Genomic DNA, 7,498 nt, shown 5'->3' on the forward strand with positions numbered 1-7,498 from the left:
CCCCAAAGTATGTACCTAGAGAAGGTATTTGTTTTATGGAAGGCTACCAATGTCATTGATCATGAGTTCATGTCTAGCCTGCTCCACTTCCCTATGTTACTGATGTTGTTTAAGAGGAAGGCAAAGCTAATATAGTTTGTCAGTGAGGCCAAGCTGTCAGAATGTAGAAAGCCAAAGCAGAAACTGCAAAGTATCTTTCCATTAAGGCGGCGAGCTGGCAGAAATGCTTAGCGGTATTTCGTCTGCTGGCTGCTACGTTCTGAGTTCAAATTCCGCCGAGGTTGACTTTGCCTTTCATCCTTTCGGGGTCGATAAATTAAGTACCAGTTGCGCACTGGGGTCGATGTAATCGACTTAATGCCTTGTTTGTCCCCTCTATGTTTAGCCGATTGTGGGGAGTAGAGAAATAAGAAACTGCAAAGTATCTTTCCATCTCCATCTGATACTAACAATTCCAATTCCATTAGTCTACCACTCTGGAATGGTGCTCATATGATACTCTTAGTATAGATCATAAAATAATTGCATTTCAAAATATTTCCCAAACCCTAGGCCTTGTAGTAAGTTGCTTAAAAAGAAGACCTCCATTACTGGTATATTACATTCACAACAGCACAAAGCCTAACATACAATTAAAGAGAGTGTCTCACTGGCAAGAGACAGAATCAGAGTCTACAGAGGACTGTTCAACTAAATCAAGTTAAAAAATGTTACATTAATTGTATTTCATTACAGCTGTTTCTGAGATACGTCACTTCTACTAATGGATAGAAGCATATTTATCTTTAGTTTAGAGTTGAACATACTATGAACATATCAAGGATTATAATATGCCTTGATGATGAGTGGGTCAAATGAATCAAAAACCTGTTGATATAAATACTGTGAAGAGACAAAATTAAATTTAGATGTAGGCATTTGGTCGGGGAGTAAATGTCCTACTACAGTCTGTCCCTTGTGTCAGGACAATTTATTTTTAATTTTGTAATTTAATTCAAAATGTAAAGAGGTTTTTCAGAGCAATCACATTATTTATATTTATGTTTTCACCTGTCATCTTGTTAAATGCCACTAACTGGCCTATGGGTAACTTTTGTAGAGTCTACTCTGTTGTAAGTGTTCATACCAGGGCACTGATCTGAGGTCAACTTCCTCTGTCATTGTCTGCTGCATGTGCTGACAAAGCTCTTTCTGCTTCCCTCTAAATCAAGGGTTTGGTTCTACCCTTTACTCTCTTTCTTTTATACATCAATGACCTTCTTGCTGCTACATTCAACACCTACTCTCATGATTCTTCAATCCTCCCTAACCATGCATCGTTCATATGCAACCTAGACACCATACACCAAACCTGTGTTGATTCCACAAACAGAAACCTGGAGAACATCCACCTTTGTTGCTATGACAACCATATCTCTTTTGACAATGAAAAAATTCATGCACTACTTATATGAAAACACCATTGCATCACACCTGCTCTACACACTCAGCTAGAGCCCTCACAATCACTCCAAATGTTGAGCCTTACTCTCAAGGATGTCTCCTGGAGAGAGAACACCCTTAGCAAAGCTAGAACTGCACCCCAGAGACTAGCCCTTCTCTTTAAGACCAGAAGATATTTCAACCTCCAACAGCTGCTGACACGCTATAAGGCTTAAACAAGGTCTACAGTAGAGTGCTACTCCACATTTGGGCAGGTGCTAAGTTGCACATTCTGACATCCTGGACCATATCTAGAGACAGACCACTTGGCTGATTGGCACTCCATCACTAACAGACACACCCCAGCCTCTGGTTAACACATGTTCTATTTCCTTTCATTCTATTTTTGAGTGTGACTATTTTAGTGCTCAAAACTACTGAAGTGCAACTAGAGCTTTTCTTTCAAATGCTTCTTTTCTCCTAGGAGTTGGTTGGTTTTGAACTTCCATAGCTCAGGCATCCTTGATGCACTCATCTCCCCACTTTTCATCAATGTTGGTGTATCAACCTCCTTTCTCTGCACTAGCAACTATTTTAAATCATTCCTTCACAAAACATAGGCCCACTGGAATCTCCTTCTTGCTCACATCTTTCTTGTAGGTGTTTTAAAGAACATTAACATATTAACAACACCAATCTCACTCATTGTGAAAGCTCTGTGAGAGGGTGAGGGTCATAGTCTCTGCACATTTCTCCAGACTCAGCAAGTAATAAAAAAGGAAGGAAGGATGCTGCACTCTGCAGACATTATTATAATTTCCAATGACAGATCATAATGTTCTAATACAAAATAGAATCAATAGAAATGTAAATATACATGAAAAAAAATGTCTTCCTTAAAAGCTTGTCTAATTAAATGTACAACCATTTACAGGATAACATTGGTAAGTACATCTTTAATTTATCTGCTTAAAGTGGAGGGAAGGGGTGTATGAGGGAAACCCAGGAAGATATGGGATGAAGTATTGAAAGCCAATCTCAAAACGCTGAACCTTACGAAGGAGATGACAGAGGACTGAGATTTGTGGTGCATTGCTGTACTTGAGAGTACCCGCCCACCACAACAGAATTTAGATCCTAACACCAAGGTGCTACATAAAAAGTGTTGGTTTTGGTGCTGGTGCCTTGTAAAAAGCACTGGTGCCACTTAAAAAGCACTGGTGATAATACCACATAAAAAGCATCCAGTACACTGTGGAGTGGTTGGCATTAAGAAGGGCATCCAGCTGTAGAAATCAAGTCTATGGAACCTGGTGCAGTCTCTGGTCTTACTAGTTCCTGTCAATCTGTCCAATGGATGCCAGCATGGAAAATGGACATTAAATGATGATGATGATGATGATGATGACAAGTGAACACTTTTATCAGTCTCTTTAAGTCTATTCTGTTTTCCAGAGAACCTCCGTATGGTTTGTGTAAAGCCACAAAAATGTTTTTTTATGTCACACACAAATCTTTTGTCTTTGGTAACTTTGGGGAAAGCAATATTGTGCTGCTCTGCATTTTCAAATATCCTCTACTAAGTCCTGGTCCCACTTATTCCTATCTACTTCATATCTTGAAGGTCCATCCTGATGCCTCTCCACCACTATTTTTATATCTTTCCAGCTCTATCTGATCCCTCCCATTCAATGTAGCTTCTCTACAACAAGAAACCTCTTCTGTTCTGACCACTTCTCTCATACTTTTATCCATCTTTTCCCCCCCTCATCTCCTAGCATTAAGTTACCCATTTGAGGTTTGTAGTCTTGCAAGCTGCATGATGGCCTCACTTTTGCTGATAGCACAAAAAGGCACCCAATACAGGCTGTAAAGTGGTTGGCATTAGGACATCAAACCTTAGAAAGCATAGCAAAATGAATAGTGGTGTATGATGCAGTTCTGGGACCCACTGGATCCTATCCAAGCCAAGCCAATGGAACATGGATATGCAATAATAAGATGAAGATTATACGAGTGAAGACTAACTGGGTTTGGTACAAAAAAAAAAAAAAAAAAATCCACCAGCAACCTTCACTGAATATTGGTCTCCATCCTTTCTAGTCAACAGAGGTTGTTCATTCAGTCAACTTTGGTGTGGACTGTTTGATTGCTTCTCACACTTTTCCTTTTCATATTGGTTTAAAAGGCTAGCAATTTTGGGGGAGAAGGTAAGTTGATTACATTGACCCTCCCACCACTGATCAACTGGTACTTATTTTATTGCATTCCCACCTTCGAATTGATGAATGGCAAAGTCAGCTTCATTGGAATTTGAACTCAGAACGTAAGTGTCCAATGTGCTAATACTTCTACTAGCTTGCCACCTCAACTTATTTTTTCTATGTTGGTTTCAAATTTTGGCACAAGGTCATCAATTTTGGGGTTGATTACATTGACCCCACTGATCAACTGGTACCTATCTTATTGCACCCCATCTTCTGAATGGATGAATGGCAAAGCTGGCCTCTGTGAAATTTGAACTCAGAATGTAAAAACAGACGAACTGTTGCTGAGCATTTTGCTCATTGTGTTAATGATTCTACCAGCTTGCTGCCTTTTCATATTGGTTTAAAATTTTGGCACAAAGCCAGCAAGTTCAGGGGAAGGGGCTGAGTTGATTAAATCTACCCCAGTGCTTGACTGGTACTTCTTTTATTGACTCCCAAAAGGATGAAAGGCAAAGTCAACCTTAGTAGAGTTTGAAGTCAGAATGTACAGATAGATGAAATGCCACTAAGCATTTTGCCTGGCATGCTAACGATTCTGCCAATTTACCACCTTAATTTATCCTTTTCCTATTAATCACCAATTTAGTGCTATTTCTAACTATACAAAGTTGCTCTATGTAGTTCTTAGACGGAATGAAACAACTTGGTGCAGATGTTTGGATACTGATGTTTTGGCATGGCAGATTGGAAATTCAGTCAGTTTTGGCATCAGTACTTTTTGCTAATGGAGGCAAACACATACATATGCTGCATGCACAGATAGATAGAAATATGCAGACAGACAGAAAGGGGGAAGGGAGGGAGAGAGAGAGAGAGGGAGAGAGAGAGAGAAAGAGAGAGAAAGAGAGAGAGATGTTATACAATTTATTAATTGAACACAACTGACACAAACACTTTCCCTCTCCTCATATACAAAATGAGAAATATACTCTCAGGGAGGGAGGGAGGGAAGGAGAGAGAAAGAGAGAGAGTGTGCGAATGAGTGATATGTTAAAACAACCAATGTCAAATAAGGTAGAGTTGAATCACTGACACCAAAATGGCTGTGCCAAAATGTTTTAGATCCATCAATCCAGAGCTTATCCCAATTGCCTAGTTACCACTTAATGATCATAAGCTCAACGTCCTAATAACTCAGTCACATGACTGTTTACTACCTTTATTCTTTATACAAACCACAACAAACTTTCAATGTAGGTGAAATCTATACACATATCACACACCTGATCCTCCTCACCGGACATACATACATACATACATACATACATACATGCATACATACATGCATACATACATACATACATATATATATATATATATATATATATATATATATATATATATATATATATATATATATATATATATACACACACACACACACACAAACATACACATACACATATACAATATTTAAATATAAGGTACTAATCGTTTTATGCCATGGAAACTCAATAATTCAGCAGATTTATATAACATGCCTTGTATCTCCAAGCAATCTTTTCAGGCTCAAATACACATGATTGGACTTTCGAAAAATAGGATGCTGGTCTATGAGAAAACATAAAAAAAAAAATGAGGAGGTGGATGCAAGAGGTGGAATGAGAAAACAGGAGGTGAATAAAAATATAAAAAGGAAAGAAAAGAAAGAAACCCAAGAACTGCATCCCCTTTGTCCATTGAAATAATAATCTACCTTGTGTAGAATAATTCAACAGAGAGGAAGCTGAAGTCTGTGAGGCAGCTGCTCGGTGTGGAGAAGGTAGTGTCCTCCAGTTTGACAAAACAAATTTATCCTTGTGCTTGCATTTGTTAAAAGTTTCTGATCTTGCATTTGCTAAAAGTTTCTGATTTGGAATTCTTGGATCTAAAAAGTATGTATGATCTTTCAGCTACACATAGTTGGTATGTCTGATCCATTTGCACATCATATAGATTTCACCATGATGCTCCACTTCTCTGTATGTGGTCTGCTATTGGTCTTCAGGTGAGATCCCAGTGCTTAAATGGTATGAAAGGATGAAAGGCAAAGTCGACTTTGGTGAAATTTGAACTCAGAATGTAAAGCTGGAAGAAATGCTATTAAGCATTTTCTTTGGCATGATAATGATTCTACCAGTTCACCACCTTATCTAATGATAACAACTTGTAGTACACAGAAATTCCATGGTAAATACGAAATTTTTTTAGATGGATGAAAGATTATATAAAATCATAAAAAATAGTATTTCTTTTGAGATTGTATATTCTGCATTATTTTCATTAAAAATCAAAAGCCTTTCAGTTCTTCTGGATAAGGCTGTAATTAAGGGAGCATGATTTTCCCATTCTCACAGAGGTTTGTTTATAAATCTGAGAGCTTCACAATGGTTAACAGAGAATATTCATGTCACCAATGTTGTAAATTTCAACCATATGTTTATAGTTTTTTTGACATTCTCTCTCATTTTTCTTTTCTTTTCTATCTTGAACATATTCTCTTATCTTTTGTAAATACTCACTGTATTCTCTTTGATTCATATTTCCCCTTTTATGCTACTGTTACTTTGCTTGTTTTAGTGACTTAACCTTCTCACCTTATGTCATTACCATTACTGTCTCATTCTTTCTCTTGTTAGTTTACATTCTTTATCATCCATATTTTATTTACAAATATCAATTTTCATATGAGCAGACAAATAAATAATTGCACTTATGCACATCTGTTAAATGATGGGTGATCTAAATATTTAGTTCAATAAAAGAAATACAATTTTCACTGTTCACTGTTCAATCTTCACTGTTCACTGTTCAATCTTCACTGTTCCTAACCATGTGGTTAGGAAGCAAGCTTCTTGCCACACAGCTATGCCTGCACCTTCTCCAAACTATTTTAGTTTACATTGCTCTCAACATGTTCCAGACCTTTCTGTTTCCATGCAGCTTGTTTGTCCTTGCTCTCAACATTCTTGCTAACATGTATCTGCATCCTCCTCCACTTCCTTGATTGTCAGTGCACCAATTCAACTGACCTTTTACACTACTCTCAATAATGTCAGTTTTGGTGTTGCTATTGATCTTAACCATATAGTACTTATCCCTTCTTATGTGAATTTTAGCTTTTAAAATTGTTAAAATTTACCTGACTTTAAGTAAGGGTGGAATTACAGAATGTATACCTTGGATTAGTGTGGTTATACTTTATAATTTCCATAATTAAAGAAATGTGTAATGAGTTTCTGGAGCATGATCGGTGCCTGTTTATATGTATATATGATGAATGTATACATCTGTCTGCATGTATATATAATCAATCTGTGTGTGTACGTGTGTATACACACACACACAAATATACATTATATATATTTATATATATTCACATACGTATATGTGCATACGTATATATTCACATATATGGGTATATGCATACATATAAATACACACACACACATACATATCACTCATAGAAACACACACATAAGCACACATGCACCCTCTCTTTCAAACGTGCACACACACACACACACACACACAGAGTGCTTATCAGTAAACGTCCATATATCTAACCAGCTGATGGTATCATCACTATCATTATCATCATCATTAACATCAACATTATCACTACTGTTGCCTTTGCTGCCACCACTTTTTTAGCATTTCTCATTTCTCATTTCCCCTATATATATATATATATATATATATATATATATATATATATACATTATGATATTTTTTTTTTTTACGAGAAAGATTTATTATTTTATTAATTGCCAAGAGTAGAGTGCCAAGCTCACTTTCAGAAACCCTATGTGATATCACCATCTTTT

Source organism: Octopus bimaculoides, chromosome 14 (genome assembly GCF_046866305.1).
Source record: "Octopus bimaculoides isolate indiv1 chromosome 14, ASM4686630v1, whole genome shotgun sequence".
Lineage (NCBI taxonomy): Eukaryota > Metazoa > Mollusca > Cephalopoda > Octopoda > Octopodidae > Octopus > Octopus bimaculoides.